We start from the raw sequence: 23,400 nt of genomic DNA, 5'->3' as shown, positions 1-23,400 counted from the left end.
GTTTTTACTGGTTCTTATTTTGTATTGTCGTCTGCTAATGATTAAGTGTTATATACCTTTGCAAGCATCGTTGTCATTGCTTTGCTAGACAGTAAAATATTTACCGTGAATATGGACTTATAAGTGCATATACTGTTTCTCAAAATTAGAAAATTTCGATCTTTAAAAAAAATAAAAATCATATTGAAGCTGAAGAGTTGTAATAATATTATATTGGGTAAAGAAAACAAATAGGAAAAAATAGCAAGTCAAAAAACGTTTTCATTCATTTTTAGGTTTTTTTATTTTTTCATTTTTAATATTTATTCATTTATTTTAGAAAAGAAATGGAAGATAAGATAATAAAACGCGTGTGAATCTGAGTGAGAGATCCTTTTTATTGCGTTTTTTTACCTAATGCTATCCGCGGTTTATTTTATAAGCCTTTAGTCGTAATAACTATAGCTTGCGGAACCCGCTAATTGCCGCAGTGATCCACCGAGTCTTTTCCCGTAATGTACTAACATACATGGTACATGTATTCACTTTCAAGATGTACATACCTTTAAAGGTGGAACACATGAATCCTATAAAATATACCGCAACTTTTATAAGTTCCATATTGTAATAGGCGCTCAAACACGAGGATTTCTTCTGCCGTTACAAACAGTATTTTTCGACAGGACTAAATGTTAAACGCGGTAAACCTTGTGAAACGAAAAAATGTCCTGTTGTCGACTGGTATCGAAAACTGGCGTTAAAAGTTTTACTTTTAAGTTTAAAAGTCTTGAAACAGATTTATAACAAGCGTATCTAAAATTAAACGTCAAAATGTACCTCTTTAATTTTACTACATCTGGTAGTGGTAAAATCAGACGTTGTCGATATTCTTATGCCACGACGACTAAAAGTAACGTTGGTTTCGTTAAGCTGTTCTTATTGACGGTTAGATAGATGTATATTCGATAAAACTAGACGAAATAAAGTTGCAGAACTTATAAATCGTCGAATATAGGCCGACATTTTCTAGAATGTTATGCTACTTGTAATGCTTATTTACTATGAGATTTTTTCTCGCTCTCTTCGTTTGACAATTGATGCTTAGATCAAATCAATAGAACAATTGTATTTCTCTAGACATGAGCACTAATTTCTAGCATTCTATCCTGTATTAGAGATAACCGTCTGTATACTCCAATCTAGTGTGGTCATGGACAGCAGAAATCTTTTACTCACCTGGGATTGGTGAAAACATCTTAAACGGGTCAGGAGGCATGTTCCGTATGAATTGCATATTTCCAAGTTCCGCTTTTCGATTATCATTTGCGACTCGGTTTTTTGACAATTTTTAACAATTTTCTATTCCTAAGTTCTCTACATCTTTAAATTGCGTACGTCCTATTCATACTAGGAGACTGCACTTCTAGCTTGTTGACGAAGAGCAAGGTCTTTGCGGTAGCAGTAAGGAAACTATCCAAGAAGCTAAATGCTCTCTTCAGCTAACGGAAATCATATTTGAGGAGGGGTCGAGGAGAACTGTCTGTTAAATAGAAGCCTCATTAAATGCTAATGTGTCCGAGTTAAATGACGGCTTCAGATCTAAGTCCTTTCTGCCAGTTCAATTAGATATTAAAAACATGCTTGCACTTATCCGGAGAGTGATTTTAGGTCCCGTTTCAGAATCTGTTTTTAATGTGTTCGTCCGAACGCGAAGTGTTAGAGAAAATGTAAAAACACTAATTGAACAACTAATGTAATTAAGTTGCTGCGGAAGGAAGGTATTTTTTTTCAAAGTATCATCCCCTTCAAAATACGAATCTTATTTTCAAATAAATTGACGAGATGAATCCCCCGGAGCAAATCCCGAAGCATCGAAGCTCTAGAGTTACTTGTGGACGCGATGACGCGTCATGATGAACGCGGCAGCGATTCAGGTCATATTTGTAGTTAAAAACTGATAGAAACTGTCTCCACTAGTCTCGAATGAACCCCATTATCGGCGAATCCAGATTAATTCGATGATACAAAACCAATCTCTTATAGCGATAAAATTTACAAAAACTGCTATTAATCAATGCTCAGATACGCTGGGATCAACTTCGGTTTTTCATAAGAGAGAGTTATGAGCCATATTCAGCTCGTATTTTGTATGAGTTTGCGCACTATCCACTCTCTTGCTTCATGAACCCAGATACAACTTGTCTATGAACACAAGTGGGTCGTTTTATCGTTTGAAACACCCCTCCGGGTCGACAAAGTAGGGGAACAACGCTTCGGGCGTTTCATGCACGAGATTCTTGTCAGAGTAAAAATATATATTTATAATTTAGAATCATAAGCTTAAAGAAAAAATATATACAAACATTTTAGGTTTTACATCCTATAGATATACAAGTGGTACCGTAGTAGTCAACAAGCTATTTAATAAGTATCGGGCTCGAAAATTGTTGCAGGTATCGCTTGTCCCTGTGATCCTGTTTGTGTGGATATTTTTAAGTCGTTCCCATGGAAATATTTCGCGCCAACAGTTCCAATAGTAATAGCCATTTTTACTGTCGACTCCACGCAACATTTACGGAGGACCAAAAAACTGTGTAGCAATTGCGGCGTTTAGCTGCACCTCTCAAATGGAAAATCTTACCCACTGTCGGAGTACGAAAAACTTGTCGTCGAATTTTGCAGCATAATTTCCATTAGAGTAAGCATCACTGCCAGTTAGACGTCTACTATCGTAAGTTAGAAGTAAGTGCTGTGAACCGGCTAGGTGTCAGCGAAAAACAAATCAATGCCAGTTCTAATTATCCGCGGTGTCCTACATGGGCTCCATATGGCATGTACGGCATTTTTGTGTAGTTACAATGCTGCGGATCCAAGACAGTCCGCTTTTATGTAGTTTGTTTAGATTTTTTTGTTCGCGGATGCTGTAGTTACTAATAATATGCTAGTAATATTTTTTGCAGCTAGAGCGATACGACGCTGAGCGTTACTTGAAAGGAACTAGTGAACACGTATAATCCAACTTTAGTTAGGGGCAACTGCGAACGACCGGAAGTTGACAGCTGTACAAGAAAATCATCGAATTATGACATCCATGATGGCGGGACCAAGGCTCGCCACGGTAAGAATAAAAAATAAAACGCAGCCATTCGGCCGAAATTATTAGCATGTTAGTAGGTTAATCATCGAACTGAGTGACTGCTGTGAAGGTAATTCGCATTGGAAATGAGAGAAGTGCGACGAGGCAGCAAATTTTACTTAACGTATCCAATAAGCGCAGTCGCTGATTCTGCTCGTTTGTGCGTTTCGCGGGATTCGAATGAACAAATCTAGATATTTATTAGTTTATTGAGCGATTTTTCTATTGACAAAAGTTTTGTATATGTGCATGCTAAGGTCTTCAAAGTTTTTTCGTAGTCGGATCTCGGAGCTCTTGGGACTTTTAAGACGCTGCTATAAAGGAGGACAAAATTCTATCAATGCAAAGCCAAAGAGACACACGTAGCGATGCGTGTTACAGTTGCGCAATACATTCGAAGCAAAGCCTCACCGGCTGCGTCGCCTAGGTACTAGGTGTCATGCCTAAGTACTTATACTGATACTTGTTATCATTCGAACTGGAACGAGCGTTTATTATCGTGGCGATGCGGAAGTAAAGCTGCAGCATAACAAACACATGTCTTACGTTGCTGAATAAAACGTTGAAGGGCGTTTGTCCGCTGTGTTCAAGCGGGCCCACCGTCGGCAGATCCACGTCACTCCGACAGCGTAGAGTCAACCACCATGAAAAATGTATCGGCTCTTGTTTCCGCCAGCGATCCAGAAGCCAGTCGCAGATCGGCATTTTTGCATGCCTCGATCAGCTTTAACTTTGATTTTTAATGAAAAGCAGCTGTTGGCAGTAGCCAAACAAGAATGCCCTTAGTTGATTAGACTTTATAGGGAACAGTGAAGCGGTACGCAGATCTGGAAGAGGACTTTGTATAAAATAGAGGGCTGGCGGCTTCGAGGAACAGGCTGAAACAGTCGAATACGTATTCTTGCACAGACGTTCATGTCGATGTAGACGATTCTCAGTAATGTTGGCGTGGAGTGCACTTGTTCGGCTACGTAGAGAGGACAATTAAAGCATCGGTACCGCCTTGTATAGCAACATAAACCCGGGCAATGAAGAACACGAAATAGGTTGTCATTAATGAAATCATCTTTCAACTTTTCCTTGATGATACAGCGCCTTTTCGTGACAAGCCGCCATACGCTTCGTCATGGTTACGCCAATTTCACTATGTCACTATGTACAGATAAATAGCAAATCGTTCACTTACTAGGCGATTTAAATGTTTGGTTGGAGAGGGTAAAATGATATGAGAGAGAATGTGCGGGCAGTTCTTAAAGCGTAGCTATTGCTTAGATCAAGCATAGGCAATGAACCTTGTAGGTTTCATTGTTTAGAGAAAATCTTTTAGTAATAAATCTATTTAACACAGTTTCTTACTATGAGTCAGGTATGGTTGCAGGTAAGCAAAGCCGGTTTCGGAGTCGGCGTACCAAATGTACGATAATTTATTTCGCTTAGATAGATTATCAATTTAACTAAACTTACTATTATTATCAATTAACAAAATTAACTACAGTCTGTTTTTGTCCATTCGAATTGGCGTAAGCGACAGATTGACCGATGTCCAATTAAGTACAGTACGAAGTGCTGAAAGTGTTTTTTGATTTTAAAATCAGTACAAGTCGACTCTAAACATGTACATTGCCTGTAGTGAACGTGTCATAAAGCGAATTTCAGTGTAGAAGTTCACTGAACTATCTTCGATAGATCAGTGTGTGATATGTGATGACAATTAGAAGAGATTAATCTTTAAATGAGTAATAAAAAAACCTGACCGAATAAATGCTTAGACGGGGCAATGCATTAAGGCATGATAGCAACTACCCTCTCAGAAAAGTTGTATGAAATTGCATTCGTTCGTTGTTCGATCACGTTTTTATTCACACAGGTCATGCGACACGGTCATACGGCTTGAAACAGGGACCGTTGGGGCTATTATAATTAATTAAAAGCCTGAACAATAGTGTTTCGAAGGCAATAACTTTCTGACTCATTGAGCGGCATGCGAGCTAGTAAGAGCTTTCATTCCGCAGCATCGCTCAACTCTAACTATACTACCAGTAAAAGTTCTCTCACTAGTAAAGTGTGTTTACCTTTAGCAGATACAAAGCATCATTTCAGTAACGTAAGCCAAGCATAGGCAATAACCTAAAAGGTATTTGGTGCATCGGACGAAATTCTTACAGGTCATCCGCCAACTCGATGCCAATAGTCGTCTGCAAACGTCGGACGGTTTCAAACCTTTGGTTACCATGTGGAACCCGTCTGCAAAATGTCATTCGGTATAAAAGAGACTGTTTACGCGCAGGCCATTTGTTATAACAGGTCGTGACAGGTAATCAACAACCTGAGAATGGGCTGATTGACGCATTAAATCTTCCCGAGAATGCATCGTCTCTAGCACAACCCTATAGTACTGCGCTTCCATGTAGACGATAAACAATGATGTTTGGAAAATAATACCTACACCACCATGTAACTACAAATATGGTCTCTCACGTATGATACAATTCTCGAAGTCATTAATAGACTATTTCATGGTGATTAGTAATATCAACCCATCGGTAGAATACACGATGGAGTGAAGCCTCGTTAGTCGTCTGCAGTACGCCATTTGAGCAGTTTGCTACGCCAAGAAATTAAATGGTTAGGCCAAGCGTCGCTGCGGGATAAATCTTACTATAGGCAAACCGAGAAAATTGCGATTCTCAACAATGTCAATCTACGAATAGCCCATGTCATTTAGTGCAGCTTCCCGATGTATGATTAGTAAGATATTACGAATGCAGCCTGAACCTCAGTTGCCCTTAGATGTAGACAAACCTTTCAGCACAGAAATGCTAGGCGATAACAGCGGTGCTTGTATCTTAACTCTGGGATGCGGTACTGGTCTCAAATCCGAACGTAACGACGTATGAGCTAATGCATCTAGAACTATCCTGGACACGTCCGTTGGGAGCTTTCTTTCGAGCTAAGATGCCCAAATGCGCCATTAATGGTTCGCCACACAGATGAAAACGAAGTCCCTCAGCTGTGACTAACTTAGGTAAACACTCATGTACTATGAGCAGATAATGGCCATAGCATATACTATCGTAGTTTTTTTAGGCGACGTAAGGTTTCGAATGCGACCAATCAAAAACAGTTCTGCCGTCTACATGTGCTGCGCCTCGCGTTAGAAGGCGTCTTTAAGAATTCAACTTCTTTCTAATTAGTGCGAAAGTTTCCTGTAAGTCAGCAATTCTGTTTCGAACTTCACGTTAGCTAGACGAGCATGGCCAGCGATAATCCTTGGTGTGAAATATTAAATGGTCTATCTATTAAACATAATATTAAGGCGTTAAAGATTAGCCAAAAGACAAAATGTCAAAAGCAAGATACATGAGCCTATATTTCATATTGCTGTGTAGATAGATACACGGCAGATATGCATGCGAGTAACAACACTTGTCATCTAAGTATTCGCACAAGGAAAAAGCTACAAAGTATATATACAAAACATATGATTGTCTAATTCAATTAGCCAAAACGTAAAAATATTTCTTAGAATAGAGTCGGCAAGTAAAAGATTTTTAGCTTACCGACAATGCTCCATGTCATATATATTTGATTGAAACTGAAAAAATTGCCCCAACCTAACTTATCAATAACAGAATACAATATCTCTTTATTGTCCTTAAGCACGTTAGCAATACTTTCAAGGTAAAAATGTTAGCTAAACCTGTAAATAGAACGTTTTTCTAGTATCTCATTTACTTAAAGCAAAATTATATATTGTTCCCAGTTTACGTAGCAGGCATAAATAAAATACATCTTACACACAAGATACTGATAGTAATAATTAACATCTTAAACAATGCCGCTTTAATTGGGTCAACTAAGCTCTCGCCGTCGGACCACTTGGGCTTCACGTAGCTGGGTAAATTCGTGGACGGTCATTATTAAATCGCTCGGTTGAATGTGTTTGAATTTATTTCGCCTTTCATTGTAGATATGTATGCAACTATAATTATGTAGTGAACAAAACGTTGTTGTAAGTTTAGCTGTGCTTCCAACTAACACTCACTGCCCTACGTCTGTGAACAGTAAACATAAAATTAATATAATGAAACGTTCCGATATAAGTAAATTTTTACTTATATCTAAAAGAAGAGCTGTAACAATGAAAAGAGGTAAATTACTAGTTCAAAAAATATTCGCTTGAAAAAAAAAATTTATGCTAATATTTCGTCGAGACGTGTTCAGGCTGGCAGTCGTAACCCAAAGGCCCAATGAGCGTACTCTCCATGCTTTCTATGAGGCGCATTCTATCGATCTGTGAAACAACGTTAATATTATAAAAGGATCAACGATCTATCCTCAGAATCTGAATTTATAAAACAGGTAATACCAAAACGAGAGATACATTGCGAATATGTTATAACAAGGATGAAAATCCAAGCGAAAATGTCGCGCCATTTATAGCAGTGGTTGACCAGCTAATAGAGCGCTAGCTAAAATCAATAAAATTCTGACCCTTAACACAAAACAGTGAAATTGCTTAATACGGCAACTGATTGTTACAGAATGAATTGATCGATGTGTATTCATATATGAAAATCGATTTCATACATGCGGCTTTATTAGATAGAATGTTGGATTTACAGACCGATCATACCTATTAGACGTTTGCGTGCGGGGCTTAATAAATAAGGTAGCTAGACAGAAAGGATAAATCCAATCACGACGAAAAAGCTCTACGTTCACTCAAAATATTGCAATAGCTGGAGCATTTCAACAATACTGTGCATCGATCAAATAGCAAACATAGTCGCAGAATGATTTTACCATCGATTATTTCCACGACTATTACAGTTTTTTTTTCAAAAATAATTCGCTGTAAGTAGTAGAAAGTCGGATACCAACATCATTGGTGTCAATACCAATGAAAAGGAAATTTTTATTACTTTTGAACATTTACATATAGATCCTTCTTAGATCTGACAGGATGTCATGAGGCAGGCTGATCTTTGGGTTTCGAATTTTACGTCCGGTGGTATAGCCGTTAAGCATTACTTCAGACGGCTGGCTCCCGGCAGAAATGGCTACGAAATCACGATACAGATTGACCTAGAATAGTACCGAAGTTAGTATTGTAAGTCACGCTAGAGCAATAAGCACGCAAACGTCAGTGTGAGTGTTAAAAATCGTAAAGTCTCTTTGTTATATTCAAAGGAACCCGTAGCCGAAGCTTCTCCACCGTAGTGGATCGTAGAGTCGTTTGGACGTAAAAAAAATTGTATCATCTTTCTTCATCATTAAATCCGTAACTCTTCAATCAGCCATGAACCGCGATCGGCTAGAGCAAAATATTACACGCAATGTTCAACGGCAGAGCATACACGTAGAGGGACATATATTTAATTCAGCTTCGTAGTATACAAGCATCACCGCGACATTATGATGATCATACAACATGATACAATACAGTATAGGCGATTGTTAATTGTTTAGAAAGTATAACAATTACTTGAAACAATATATTTTCTGGTGAGTTTAGCGTTCTTCATTAAGAACCATTTTGAGAGGAACTTCCTAGGAGACGTTGAATTTTCTAGTGTCAATTATCGATAGACAAAGGTAACCGTACGCGCGTAGATAGCGATAAGTTGTTTAAAGACGTTAACTTGTTCGGCAGCTCTCATCGTTGATGCTTTATGGTGCAGCTCTTCAGTATGCGCTAATGATTTGTGGTTTTCAGTCTGTAGCGCATAATAGCGAAGATTCTAAAGTTTTATCCTGACGACAGTACTGAAACCTTTGCTCGTGTATTACAACGTCCCTCTGTATCAGCGAAAACAGAAACTGTATAGGACGTCATGCAATTATGCGCTGGTTTGCTTGATAATTCAGTTTTAGTTGCCTCAGCAGTAGATGTTAAGCGTTTTGCTCGTATGTTTTACATCTAATCACTCTATAGCACTAAGCTGATAGTCGACGGTAAAGTATCGTATCCTGTAGGCCATAGTAGTGCATCTATGAAATCAAGTCACAAACCTTTGCTTTAAGCGGACTTCGTTTATTAACTGCTCGCTGTGAATGTAACGCCGGTCGCTAAAAATTGATTTTATGATTTTGACGCACAACTCAATATGTAATACACTATAATAATTTTCCTCATAATATATATATATATTATATGAGGGAAAAATGAAATATAAAAAGGACAGGCATAGTTAACGTCGCAAAGGATACCGTAAAATATACGATGTAACATATATAGATTATAAATGGGCCAACATTGTTTCTTACATGAAATAAGCAACTGTGATCTTTTTGACGCAGTCGTAATAAAGATACGCCTTCTCATAAATAATATAATACACTACATGTTATGTCGAGCATTGTTCGTTTGACTAACTTTTTGAAAGGAACTGCTTTTTTTAACAACTTTGCTGTATGGTCTAACTAATAATCTACTATATGGGCAGGTGTTCCAAAACACTTTCTTAATAAACGCAGTAAAGACTTTTCCGACGGGTCTAAACAAGACACATTTTACTGAGTTTCTTTGCTGAGTTTGCATTTTCCTAACGCTGCTATAGAACACTGTCTACTATATGCTATGGTAACCATTTGGTGCGCTGAAGGTTGAATCAGCATAGGCTGTATGTTTATTATCATTATGGCAACACACTCAAAGAGGCACACATCGGCCATCCAGAGCATGCCGTCTCGAGAGGAACTTCCTATAAGACCCTAGCTTCCAACGAATAAAAACATTAATTAATAGATCAAGTTGCATTTTCAAGTGAGGAAATAACGACCTTGGTGGTTGAGGTACTATTTATTGCAAGCGCATAAAAACCCCATTGCTATGCGAGTTTGTCACATTACTGGAAATCTGCTTAACTGCCCGTATAACATCCATTACGTTAAATGGTATAGCGTAGTACGACTAATAAAAATTGTACTTACGTTAAAAGTTTAAAGCCAACATCTCTTAATCAATAAACAAGTTACAATGGAAACCACTAATCACATGTTTGTAGTAGGCATTGACTGACTCCACATGCACGGAGGCCATCAAATTTGTTTACAAATACTGCAGACGATTTTTCACTCGATCGGCGTTTTTCAGCAAAGCTCATTAGGTTGCTGATGATATCTGCATGTTATGCATGGAACAACAATAAAACTGTTGACAGGCCTACCATCTCCATAGCGCACATTACGAAATATATTTCCGGGACACATTATATTTGCCATACTGTTATAGTTAATAATGAGAAGGTGACCAAATTTCGTCGTTTGGAAATGCAGCAAAACGCGTGTTCTTCTGACAAGTCAATTACCCGATGCCGTCCCGTTAAAATTTAAGATCCTAAAAGGATATTTGCACATATATGGAATACCTAAGGTGAAGTTATGCGGTTATGAACAACGGATAATCATTTTCTATGTATATTTTTACTTTCGTAACGTTTAACAATTAGATTGTTCCGGTATGCTTTATTCTTGTATGAAAAGCAAGACATTAATTTATTATATAAGGCTGGTATGCTGATTAAACTAACGCCGGGGATACACCACGCGTGTATGACGCGTGCTTTTAGTATCTCAGGTAAAACCTATACAACATATTTTTAATGGAACAATTTGTGCTTATAAAAATCAAGCTAAATACTTGACATTTTTTGAGTCGTATATAACACATGTTCTTGAATTTGCGGCGATTTATCACGGTGATTATATCGGCGTAGGAACCTGTGGTCCCGCCAAGGCAAATCCTCTACAGCTTTCCTTTTACTTCCATGGCGGATAATTCGAATTTCATTTTCATGTAATGCTCAAGCCTTGATATCATAAAATATTAGATTGATATAGATAATCAAAGGAAGCCATCGTATAATAGGTCAGTGTTACTTAGACTCTGGCTGGGACGAATTGATCTGGTCCTTACGTGTCATCGAACAATTGCAGCTTTAGATACTGTATCGTTTCTATCGGCTTCACTTCATTGTTACTGGTTAACAGCTGAATCCATGATCCAAATTATTGCACTAAGAAAAATAAGTATAGCTGCTAATTACACGCAAATCTATGCAAAGCTCATTCGTATTGTCAGCAGTTACAGCCTTTTTCACATAACTTCTCTATAACTAATTACAAAAATAACGTTTATTTTTGTGCTGACAATACTATAGTGCCCGTCTTCAATGAGTGGACAAGGACAAAGGAAAAACTTTTATGTTCAAGATGTCAAGACAAACTCGTTGGGCGTATTTAAAGTTCACTTACACAGGGTCACACGTCGTTTGGCGGCTTTGAAAGAATGTGTAGAGCTTCCTTTCAAATCGCTTCAACGCGCAGCCAATGCAGGAAAGTTGTAGTTAAATTAAATCTTTAATCAACATAACAAAACATAACAAAGTCTTAGCCAAACACAATGTCAGCGTCCCTGGAGACTGCGTATAGATGCACAGCTTACCTCACGCCAATTTTGATCAGAGACTTCGCGTTAACGTAAAAGCATTTCATGCGTCGCGAATGCGTTGAGAATTAAGATTGAGTTTTTTTTTTACTGCTGTGCATAGTGTATTAATAAAAAATACGGTTTCTATAGGAGCCTTTTGATATCACCAATTTCTTCTTTTCATATTTCTATATCGGAAAAGCAGTGAGCTAAGTTACCGGAACAGAGACATCAACTTTTCCATTCAAACTTCAAACGATGTCACCAATCAAAGTAAAGCATTAATGTTTCATTCTCTGCATGTATACCAGTAAGAAACAAGTGTTTCCGAGGAGTAGGAAATTGCTTAACGCAATTTGCTCCGCCTTGAAAGGCCCAGTTAGCTATACGCCTAATCAGTGAAGAACAAGAAGCCGCCTCGGCTCCAGCATCATTTGCAAAGCAACCATTAAAATGGGTCTAAATATATTCGTTCATAACCGATCTTTTCAGGAACGGCGTATAAAGCAGTCCTGGTTTTAGTGGGCGAGACTCTTATACCACCAAGCAAATACCTTAGCCGTGCATCTAAAGTAAATATGGTTCTTGTCTGTAAAAGAAAAAAGTTTCCTCAATGGGACCCAGAGTCTAGTTAATTTAGGTTTCACACCCTCATCAAAACCAAATCTTCTGCTCTTTTACATTTTCAAAAGAACTCGGTCAGCGCTCGTAATCCAATTGCTTTGTATTAATGCGATCTATTTTCTGTGATTAGGTGACTTACTCTATTTCGAACAAGTAAAGTCGAGTAAACGCAGTACACTTGACGAGGCATCAGACACTTGCGTAACGTAGGGTCCACAAAGCGCACTTTCCGTCGCGTTCTCTTAAAGGGTCCCCGCAAAGAGCCACGTCGGGTCAGGTTATCATGTGCTCTGACGCATCGCTGCCAAGACGCACATCAGAAGCGTGCACAGAGTTTTGCCGTCTAACACGAATCGACAACAACGTTTTCGCTGCATTGAATGAATAGCTCACGCGCAATCGACGCCTCATACCGTTCCGTTCAATTTCTTTTGTCATTCAATTGCAGCTAGTGGTAGTCCACACGAACGAAACTGTCGTGCAGCCATACAAACTGTTTTTACGACTGTAAAAATGCTAAAGGCAATTTATCTGTGATTAGAGTAGGTGGAGAAGATAGCGTGGTGCTTTAGATATGTCAATACTACTTATCGACTAGTTTTTTCGAAAGCATAGATAACACCCGTGTTATATTAGTCAATTCACAAATGGAGGCAGCATGATTTCTAGCGCAATACTCCATATAATGTATAGGTACGTTTACTGTGAATGTCAGTTTAAGAAAAGACGACAAGGGTCGATCAGGCAGTCTAGCTTTTGTCTTCCTTCCTGACCGCAGGCGTAAAATTGGAATAGAAGTAATCTATAAAAGCACAAGTTAAATTGCCATGATCATTATAATATAAAATATGCTTCATAGATTTCAAAAAGTCGGACTCGATGAATGCATTCAAGGCATCACAGGAACAGAACGAATACAATGGCTCAAGCTGATTTCTTTGCTTCTTTACTCCCTAATTAAAATTAATATTACCAATGGGCAAAACGATGAAGCCTTCAACCCTTAATATTTCTATCAATTCACCAATGAAAGCGTCTACGCAGTAGAAGTTTATGCTAGAAGAAAAGCAACAAGTCTACAGGCAAACGTACTTGTTTGTCCCAATCGTAGTGACGTACCGCCACACCATCCAAATTCCAGCCTTCAATAGAGGCTAGATCATCTGCTCTAGGCCATACGTTTAAATCCTTGCTGGGTTCACTTTTACATTCCACCATACACTATTATTTATTTGCCTAGCGTTTTGTCCTATGTTCGCGCCATTCTCCAAGCTTCCAACAGTGAAATATTATGTATTGAGTGTACACCAAGTTGGCAAGATCACTCGCCACAAAGTAGACATCGTATGAGCTACCGTGCCCCTAGCTCAATCCGAGCCAAACCAGGTCCCCAAGGCTTGCAGTATTGTAGCGCAGGTTCCAGTCCTCCGATCCGTGGCCTTCCCTGCCTTCGACGAGCATTCAGAAGGAGCCCTTTACCCCGGGTACCAGTCATTGACAGATGCTCGTAGAAGGTACCCCCTGGTAAGCGGTTTTTGGTTGACGCTCAGTTGGCCAGGCCGCATTGTGCGTGTGCGTGGAGTGTTGATCAAGTCGTGCTTATACCAGGTAACGTTAACGTTGTAGTCTGCCTGTATAGATGAGTACGATATAAGGAGGCGGCTGTTTGGCTGTGTTAAGCTGACTTGGCTACCGATTCGAGATTCGAAAATAACGACTAGTGAAGAGTCTACATATGATATACATATGTACAGTGGGGCATTGTTGGTGGGACGGCTAAAATGTCTGGCCGGTACGATCACCGATAGAGGCCGTCCATTTGGAAATAGGATTGTAACCTACCATAGCACTGACTGCGCAGAGAAGTTCAGTGAAGTCTGGACTCGAAATGAGGCTCGGACGGTCCTTCTTTGCTAATGAATATGGTAACTGTGTTTATTTATCTTATTTAGGCATGAGCTTATTGAAAAATTTGTTCTATGCGTGTATAATTGTAATATTGTTGATGTTATTATTCGTTTCCGCTCACATGGAAGAATGGAAGTGTGTTGTTATTTAAATTTTGGTTTGCGGGGTTGATTTACGATTTAAAATGACTTGTCTCGCATGATTTAAATATACCCTTTTTTTTTTCAAGGACTATGTAGACGAGACTTTACTGGTAAGGTGTGCTATTGTAGGGCCATTAGGCATTCAACACTAGATCCCGTATACTTAGGCCTTGGTTCGGAACTGATTCAAATAGGATTTCACACAAAAGATTACAAACACGGCTAATGGATTTTTCAATTTATTCGTTGCACTCCAGTAATTTTCGTACGGAGTTTCTCATCTCGCTAACCGCCACAGTCTCGCAACGGAGAGGCGGCGTGGTCTGCGTGGTGAATGCGTACCTTTTCGACTGTGTACCCGTGGTAGTCATAACAAACAGACCTGCAGTCATAGGGGTTCAAGTATTAGCTGTGGCAGAAATTATTATAATATACTAAGAAAATAACAGGTAAAAGAAAAGTAAAGCATTAAAGAAGATAAGGTATTACTGTTAAGGTTAATAACCGCTTGTATGCCATTTCATAGAAAGCCCACATACGTACAGCAAGACTTATTGTGATTAACCTCTTAATAAGGGCAGGTCTTTAGCGCTATACCTAAATAGCAATTTTGGCATAAAATCAATAACTAGTAGTATTAAAAAACTCTTTGTAAAGAGTCTTATATTTCTCTTTCTAGTATACTTAATTGTGAAGCAATGATCTGCGTATTCTCGTTAGCCATCGGACGTCGTCACCTCAGGTTTCTAAAAGGCCATTGTCTACCGTCGTTTCCTTCGTATGGTTGACCAACTTCCCTTCCCTTCCCTTCTTCTTTCTAGAACTGTCTTCCCTACCAGAAAACTTGTGCCCAGTAGCAACCTTTAGTGCCAGCGTTCAGTTGCCTCGCACACGAATCGAGCAAAGCCATAGAAATCGACGCTCGTCGCTTGCGCGGTCTTTCGTTCAGCGGCCTGACCCCGTATCAGTACCAATGCAGAGAACTCACTGAAGTGCACTTATGATCATTTTTGGCACCACCGCTATAACGTACGCATATCGGCAAAGGCGCCCCGACTATTCTGTGCGGGCAACTGCGGTCATTACCATGGTCCGTTAGGAACTACGTCATATAGTATGTCAGTTTCCTTCCAGGCCTGTCGATCTAGTCGGTAATTATTAGAGCTATGTTCCTCATCGCGGCTACTGATTTTCCGCACGGTATCGCCTCCCGCTCCACTTGTCAGACAGTCATGGTTAGATCTTCCAGCTCCTTCGAATTACGAGTAAAGTTCCTCGTCATTAGTCAACCTTGAGGCCTTAAGGTACTATTGCTCCTAAGATTAGAATTGCAGAAAAGCTTTGTCTTGTACGCTTAATACGGATACTAGGAAATGCAAAAATACGCTGGCTTTTTCGTGGTAGCGTTCTGCTACGTGACGCCATCAATGCCAGCGCAAAATAAGTTTGAATCCCGAACGGAGTAATAGATTCGGCAACCAATCTGGAAAGTCTGCATTTGTCTCCCTTCAAAGTGAGCGCGTCCTTGTGGGCGAAATTATATATTAACGGGCCTAAAATAAACTTCTAGAAGACCCAATTTAGTCACCGGAAAACTTAACGTTTCAGTTTGTACAGTTTAATCCTGAGAATACCCACACGTCCACACATGAGGATGAGTTCAACACGACTGTATCCTCCTTTCAAAATATCTCAAAAGGATGTCTTACAAAAGGCTATTAAAGGTGCTTTTGACATCTAGTAAAATAATAATAACCAAGGACAAACTTGTATTTTGTCGCATGGAGACTTAGAAAACATAACTGCAATAATACAATTTATGGCTATGAAAATCGAGGGGTATTGTCGGAAAACATTCTGGAGAGATGACATAAAATTATGCTCTTAAGCAAAGGTTCGAACTCGCCTCCTTAGGATGGATTCCGGCTCTTTTTAAGTCGTCAAAAGATAAATCATTCCGTAAGAATTTCTTTGCTTTGGAACCAATACTACGTCCGGTGTTTTCTGGACTTCGGAGAATCTTTCTTCTGAAACCTGTCACAGCCAGTAATAGGGAAAATTCCGTAAAAAGAAGTTTCATAGCCGTTGCCGGAATACCGCCAGGACCCGATGTCTTATGTGACTCGGTTGTCTATCCAGCCACAACCCAGTACCGATATAGCCGGAACGTCCTCAAGCAGTCCTGGTACCCGGACAAATATCGATCTATCGAAGGCTTGGTGACTGAACAACAGTCGCTTTATAATTTTATTTGCTTTTTGATCTGAGAGGACAAGCTTACTTTTGATCTAGATTTTTCAATGAACCATCTTGTACGGCCGAGTTCATGGGCCTCCATTGGCTATCTATAGAAGCAGTTATCTCCTCACTCCTGATCATCTCAAATCTCAGAATCGCGCAACGTCTTTTGAGTTCTACTACTAAAGTGACCAGCTCTTTGTAACAGTCCCCACGTGCTTTTGCTTGCTTTATACTTCGGTATGTCCTAGTATAATTTTGTCGAGCTAGACTAATCTCTTCGTTCTACGAACATTGTGGCCAGACAGATTATTGTCTTCTGGAATGGATGCAGAGGAGTGCAGTATTTACATGACTCCTTGTCAAAAAGGGTTGAAGATCGTATACGGTGCCTAAAAGAGGAGCCATTTCTCTTAATGCATTCTTGAGAATTTAAGGAATTTGACAAAAATGCATTGTCGGTTGTTACCTTATGTTTCAAGTCGCGGCGGTCGCTCAAGTACCCTCGGCCTAACCCGCCTGTGAACTTTCGTTTCATACTCAATAGGCTAATGATCACTGAGGTTTTTTCCGTGTCGAAAACTCGTCATCCTTTTATCCTGTTTTCGAACGAGAAGCAGCGCACTGTTAACTCTACGTAATATTCATGCTCAGTTTAATGAACAATGTCTCTTCTGTCGGGAATTACAAGCTCATGCTCTGTTCCAGGCGTCACCCGAGAAAATTACTGGCAGTGTCCGGCAATCCCGCACTGAAGTATCTGTGCTAAGCGGCAGCAACACAAGGTCCACAGCCGAGCTATTTAGAAGTGTCTACTAAGATGTACCGTTATCTATAAAAAGTCTACGGCAAATCACGTGTAGCGAAGCATACTTAGCCCTGCTCCGATTGCGATTCAGCTAGATAACCTTAAATAAAACCATTATTATTGCTAGCTTTTCGCATTGGCGGGTACGCAAGGTGAAACGTGTCTTTGCGGCTAAGCATCATCATATGCATCGTCATCAATTTGAGGTTCGTACGACAACCTCTAATTCCGGTTGTTCTATAGAAGCGGCCTCTGCAATCTTTTTGGATAATGTAGTTGTAGGCTTATTCTTTAGACGACAGAGAACTGGCAGTCGAGTTTCCGGTGTGGTCGGCCATGCAGCAGTTGTAGCACTTCGTTGTGGCAAAACAGGCCTTTGTCACACGACCGAACTTGCCACACCTGTGGCATCCCTTCTTCTCTGCCACTTCGTTTCAGCAGTTTCTAGTTACGTGTCCAATTTTAGGCAATATAAAGCTGAAACCTATTCTGAGGCTAAGTATAAACCTTAAGGTATGAGTAATCAATCTGCTTTCAATACCAGCTTCGCTCCAGCTAAATACGAAAAGCGTATAAGTACTGACAAGTTACCGCATAGGCGCATTTACTTCAAAGCGACTCGCCCTATCAGGCCACAAATTTAAGGTGTCCCTAACATGTTTTCGAACAGTAACTTTGTTATATCTCAGATCAATTTAACATTCAGCTTCTTCTCCTTTGTAATGACTTTCAGGAGTGAAGCCAAGTCTCTAGTGGTTTGTTCCGCCACGGTCAATCACAGGTCTTCGTTTTTTAGTCCGGATCTTTTTCACCGAGACGTTGCCTAATAGGACTATCTTTTGCTGTAACGTTCCCCATTTATAGCCGTGTTTTTCCCCGTGTATTAGAGTTGTTGTTACATTTGCTAGTCGTAACAGCCAGCTCAAGCTTCCTAACAACGCATTATAAGATTTTCTTTAAAATAATTTCTTTCTTCTTTATTTTCATATAGTGAGGTAAGGTATTCTTCTTCTAACCGATTCTCATGGACCTTCTGGTTGCTTATAAAATTTCTTTAATAAAGGTTCGTTTTATTACCTTTTTCTTTGGCAAGTGAATGGCAGTAGTTCCCGAGATAGCTGGGCTGACCCGATTTTGAACATTCTAGCATCAACAAGGTCGTTTACTCCGCATGCGAATAGCCCAAAAGGCCTTTTTTTGCTATACTAGCCCCTAGAAGGGGTATGTTGATGTAAGTGTACCCCGGCCGGACGTGGTTAACCTATCTAATTTATTCGCGGCACTTCCCGTTCTGATATTTTTTGTAGGCACCTAGATAGTAGTCTCTTTTTCATGCTCTTTTCTTTATAGCCCTCATAGGACGCTCTCTTTCGAGTCGTCTAAGCAATTCGATCTTCTGTTCTAGTTGGGTGATCCCTTTCTGAATCTTTCCATCAACTACGTTTAGCTTTTTTGGCAGTTGGATCTTTTTCCATTATGAAATTTCGCATCAGTTCAACCGGGATAGTAGCTTTACCAATGCAGTATAGCAATGTAACATGTGTTGCCGCATTCGTCACTCCGTTCTTGTTTTATAGGGAAGAGACTATAGCCTGCTATAGCAGGAAGCTCGCAAGCCCCGCTCTGTCCGGGTGCTCCAGGTGCATCCGACACTATCGGACGGCTCCTAAATTCCTTCTCCGTCCGTTTTTTTCCCTGGTCTTGGAGGGCGTCACAAACATAGCACTTCTTTGTCACTGGTCGACCGTCCTGTCCAGACTAGAACATTGTCCACGGCTGCGGTTCTGTCTACCATTTGTGCCCAACAACCGCCCAACGTGGCCCGAAACGACGCATTTCCCCTGCAGTAGACACTCTGACTTAGCAGAAGAAAGGCTGTATATTTGTGGTTTTGACAACCTTTAATCAAAAATCATCCATTAAAGCACTTTTGGTCGAGATACGTCGTGATTTAGATATAACAGACTAGCTAATTTGAGGCTCAACGAGTGGCCGGTCCACTAGACTTAGGACCGCGATGAAGCGTCTGACGCAGACTGTAAAGGGAGTCGTCTATTATTTCTCGACAATTTGAGTCTTGGGCAGTCAATAGGGACATTAGGAACAGCGAAGATTTATGGACATTTGCCAGACCCAGTCCAATATTGATTGGATCTGTTAGAAAAGAGGTAAGAGGAATTCAATGCTCTTTTGTTTCTGCGTCAAGCACTGCCACACCTGAAAAAATGTTTGGCGCGGTACTGAAGATATGACAAAAAATTGCACGCATCACCCGGGAGAAGTGGTTGCAATCGAAGCGCGTCAGGTTGCCGTCTAAAATCGAAGCGTTGCTAGAGGACACCAAGATGCCGTGCCGGTACGACTTCGTGAAGTATCCTACTGTAGCATCGCTACCTGACTTCACAGCTATTGCAAACCTTGCGAGCTCCAACTAAATGCACTAATCTATAGCTGTAGCCAAATCGTTGGTAATATCAGTTAGCGTGCATATCAGGTCAAGCTCCCGCGTCGGATGTAGTCTACAAGCCGTTTCCAACTTAAGCATCCCAGCGCTAACAGCATTCAGGTTGGGTGCATTGTGGTGTCCGCCATTAAGTTGGAAGGCCTTCAGGTGGTTCAGGAAAATGCAACGGGTGGACAATCATCTGAACGAGTTCGTTGTTAGATTTGATACCGGAGCAGATAGTTACTTGTCCACGGATTCCTGCATCGAGTCAGAGTAGACACAGCGCTCTCACGGATCGCGTAAGCACAGGCTAGAACCGCAATCATGTCCTGCCATTACAAGAAGACCGGTGGGTATGCAGGCATTCGAAAAACTGTACAACGGGCACTGAAGCGCTTCTATCTCGGCCACTGTGTGTATATGTCAGATCAGGAAGATGATGGCTTGATGGGAAGGTTGAAGTTTGAAGCCTAGGTGTGCAAAGGGTGTTCTAACGTCTGCTTTCATTAGAAGGAACCAGTGATTAGAGAGGCGAGTGGGTGCAGGGAACGCTGAAGTACGCCAATGAGTGTAATTCTGTGAGCCATGAAGAAAGATTCTGTTCGAGCACACAGAGTAGACTTTCAAAGGAGAACTGGCCTAGAACGCGGACAGGCCTAGATTGTACAAATATATCATACCATAAAAACCCACAAAAATTCCAGCCTCTCCCTTCGGACACAAAGATTTTTCCTAGATGGCTTCGTCGCTGAAAAAGTTACTTACGACCTAGGCGAAAAAAAGTCCTTTTGTTAAAAGTGATCAAGTTTTGACAAAACAACTCGATCGTAAATTGAACCAACTTCCATCAGTTCAATATAAATTATTAGTAGATAAGTCTAGTAGAGCGCTTTACTTCCAGCCATGCTCCTTCCTTTTGAGACCCAAACCGTGGAATGAGAGCATCCAACGAAAGCTGAGGGTTGGTTCACCGCCAGAATCATATAGAGGAAAACATTTCGTTCAGTGTGTGAAAAGATTAATACCCATCATACAATTCCGATGGTTACTACCATTCACCAAAACTCGCTCAGTGCTCTACCAGACTGGTTAGTAACAACCAAAAAATCCTTGTTCTTTGCAAGTGCAAGCCTTTGAACCGTGTGTGTCATGAAAAAATGTTAATCAACAGCGAACTTACGCATAATTTTTTTTATCTACTTTTATTGATGAAATTAAACGATAGCTTGGAAACCGTTTATAGCCTTTATTCGTAAACCTCGCGAGAACAAATGGCGTGATCTTTGAACTGGAGCATCAATAAAATGTAATTGCTGGAACAGTAGCAATGAACAACATAGCAGTCACTCCAAACTTCCTATTCTTGTGTAAGCAAAAAAGAGCACAAGAATTTCTTACATCAGAAACCTCACGTTCGACAAAACCTTGTCAAAAGGATGTGCCCGATAGAACGAAAGACCGCTTCAGCTTTATACTGTTGTAAATGCAACAGGGTGTACTTTACACGCCAAACAGCTGACGAGATAGACGCGTAAGCTAAGTCAGCGAAAAAATGGTGTGTAGGTTGCCTATAGCTAGTTGGTAAACGGAATAATTTATAAAATATATGGATAGTTCATCTCTAGAAAGCGACCTGCTGCACCGTATTAGAGCTTCGAAAAACAAAGTAGGTTCTTAAAAGCAAACTGGTGCGCCGGACAACCACGTTCCAAAAAAAAAAAAAAAAAAAATGATGGACATTCCCAAACGGTAATAAACGATCCATGCTGTGACTTGCCGAAGACAGTGTTGTTTGTGAGCATCGTCATCATTGTTCAGCGGCCTTGCAGGGCTCTTGTTTCGGAAAGCACTTCCACGGTACGTACAGCAACGAAAATTGATATAAACAGTGTAATAGCCGAAACGGCGAGTGCAATAGCCCAGAGTATCGATGTTTGCTAAGAAGGGCGTTGAAGAATCCTTGCTGCTCTAGATCTTCCAAAAATACACCCCAAAAACGTGTCCCGCTGCAGACCTCGTTAACACCGACAATTAAGGACATTGCCGAGACTGCGTTAAAAACACAGGCCATGCCTAGGAGCAGCCGCTCCAAATCAGTTGCGATCACGCCTACACAGTAGAGGACAAGACCGGAGTCGTGGAATCAATTAGTGGAACTGCGAGGACGGTTCTACATTAGTGCTACTTGCACCGGAAGTGTAAGAATCAGTCGATATCATTGTACTCACAAAGATCTGGACAACTGCCCCATTGGATTTAGCAGGATTTTACCCCTTCGAGTCACGGCCTCTTGAGTGGCGGAGGGTGGCGTAGTGTTAGAGACATTGTTCGGCGTCACGTAGAGTACAACGTCCTTGTATGATTCCAAATGCAGCTTGTAACAGCATATGTGCGGCCTAATGTCAAAGAGCATATAAATAACTTGGTCACTGGTGGCCTGCATTGCATCCCATTGCTTTTTCGGTGCTCATTGACTACTTCGCTGGAATATTCCTGTCTAGTGACACTTTAGGAAATGAGTGCGATACTCAAAGAGCAACACGGATTCAGGAGGGCATTTGATCGAAACGGCATGTAAGATCTTACTTATCAATATTGAATGAAACTTTGCTAACTCTTTGCCATATACTTACGCAATGTTCGTAGACTTCAAAGTTAATTTCGACTCCGCCCCAAAAAATTTAACCTCAAGCATCTCACGTCGGAATGCGTAGCTCAATAACAATGATTCTCTAGGGTTCTAATCGATAATGGGGTATCGGAACTACAAGCATTCTTTCAGACTACAGGTGTGGCCCAGAGTGATAACTTGAGCTCTCTACCTTTTTAGCCTTGTTTAAAGGTCTTCCGGATAATATAAACGGGCCTATGAATATGCCGAAGAATCTTCTCTGTGCCGCCGATTTAGTCATTTACGGGAACGGTTGCCTTTATACGCGGCACACTTTAGGCAGGTTATACTCGGCAATCATGGACTTAGAACTGACGACTAGCTTAAACAAAATTGATGCAATGAAAGTCAGGAGATGTGGCAGACTTGCAATCTGTGGCATATTTGGGAGCGATCGCTGACCTATGTTAATTTATTCATTTATCTAGAGTTGTTAAGCTCGTGTAATGACCAACGTTTCTCCTAGTGTACTACAAAATTATGCAGAAAGGCTTTAATAGCCCCGTCTTCAGTACTTAAGACCCTATCAGTTGTTCTTCTGAATCGCATTATGACTTTTTGGCCTCAATGTTGCCGCTTACGGGGTGAGCTTAATCTAAGGTGGTCTAGCTGTGGAGAATCTCGGGCACAGCTCGTAACAGACTCATGTGCCTCTTGACAGTGACGGCGCTGTTCGCCGAGCACCTCCGTCGCCCTTTCAACCTATGAGCAACTCTAACATTCTAAAAAAGCCTTATAAAATAGGATCGAATATTTATAAAAATCGATCTCCATTTTTGTCAAACGGGAGCCATGACGAACGAAACCTGAGAAGGACTTGACCGGTCTAATAACAGATACACAGGGACGTGTTCTGCTGTACATGGTTTTCCTCATTACTTAGGAAGAGTACAGAAGTTTCATAAACCTAATTATCATTGTGTTTGTACAAAGTGTTGACAACTCTTCGACCTGTACTGTCCTTATTTTTCCCCATAGTTTAATCGCCAAGCAGCCTAACTCAGTAACTAACC

At 40.5% G+C, this 23,400-nt stretch overlaps 1 long non-coding RNA gene across 1 annotated transcript; it reads right to left on the bottom strand.

Moving 5' to 3' along the window:
• Nucleotides 1–7,675: 7,675 nt before the first annotated feature.
• On the bottom strand, nucleotides 7,676–10,253 carry LOC111262041 (uncharacterized). Its single transcript, XR_002681340.2, has 2 exons — nucleotides 10,052–10,253; nucleotides 7,676–8,203 (listed from the first exon to the last, which is right to left on the bottom strand). It is a non-coding gene; the product is annotated as an uncharacterized LOC111262041 (long non-coding RNA).
• Between the last annotated feature and the right edge of the window lie 13,147 nt (nucleotides 10,254–23,400).

This window comes from Varroa jacobsoni, unplaced genomic scaffold (genome assembly GCF_002532875.2).
Source record: "Varroa jacobsoni isolate VJ856 unplaced genomic scaffold, vjacob_1.0 scaffold_623, whole genome shotgun sequence".
NCBI lineage: Eukaryota > Metazoa > Arthropoda > Arachnida > Mesostigmata > Varroidae > Varroa > Varroa jacobsoni.
This window is presented reverse-complemented; position numbering and strand designations above follow the sequence as displayed.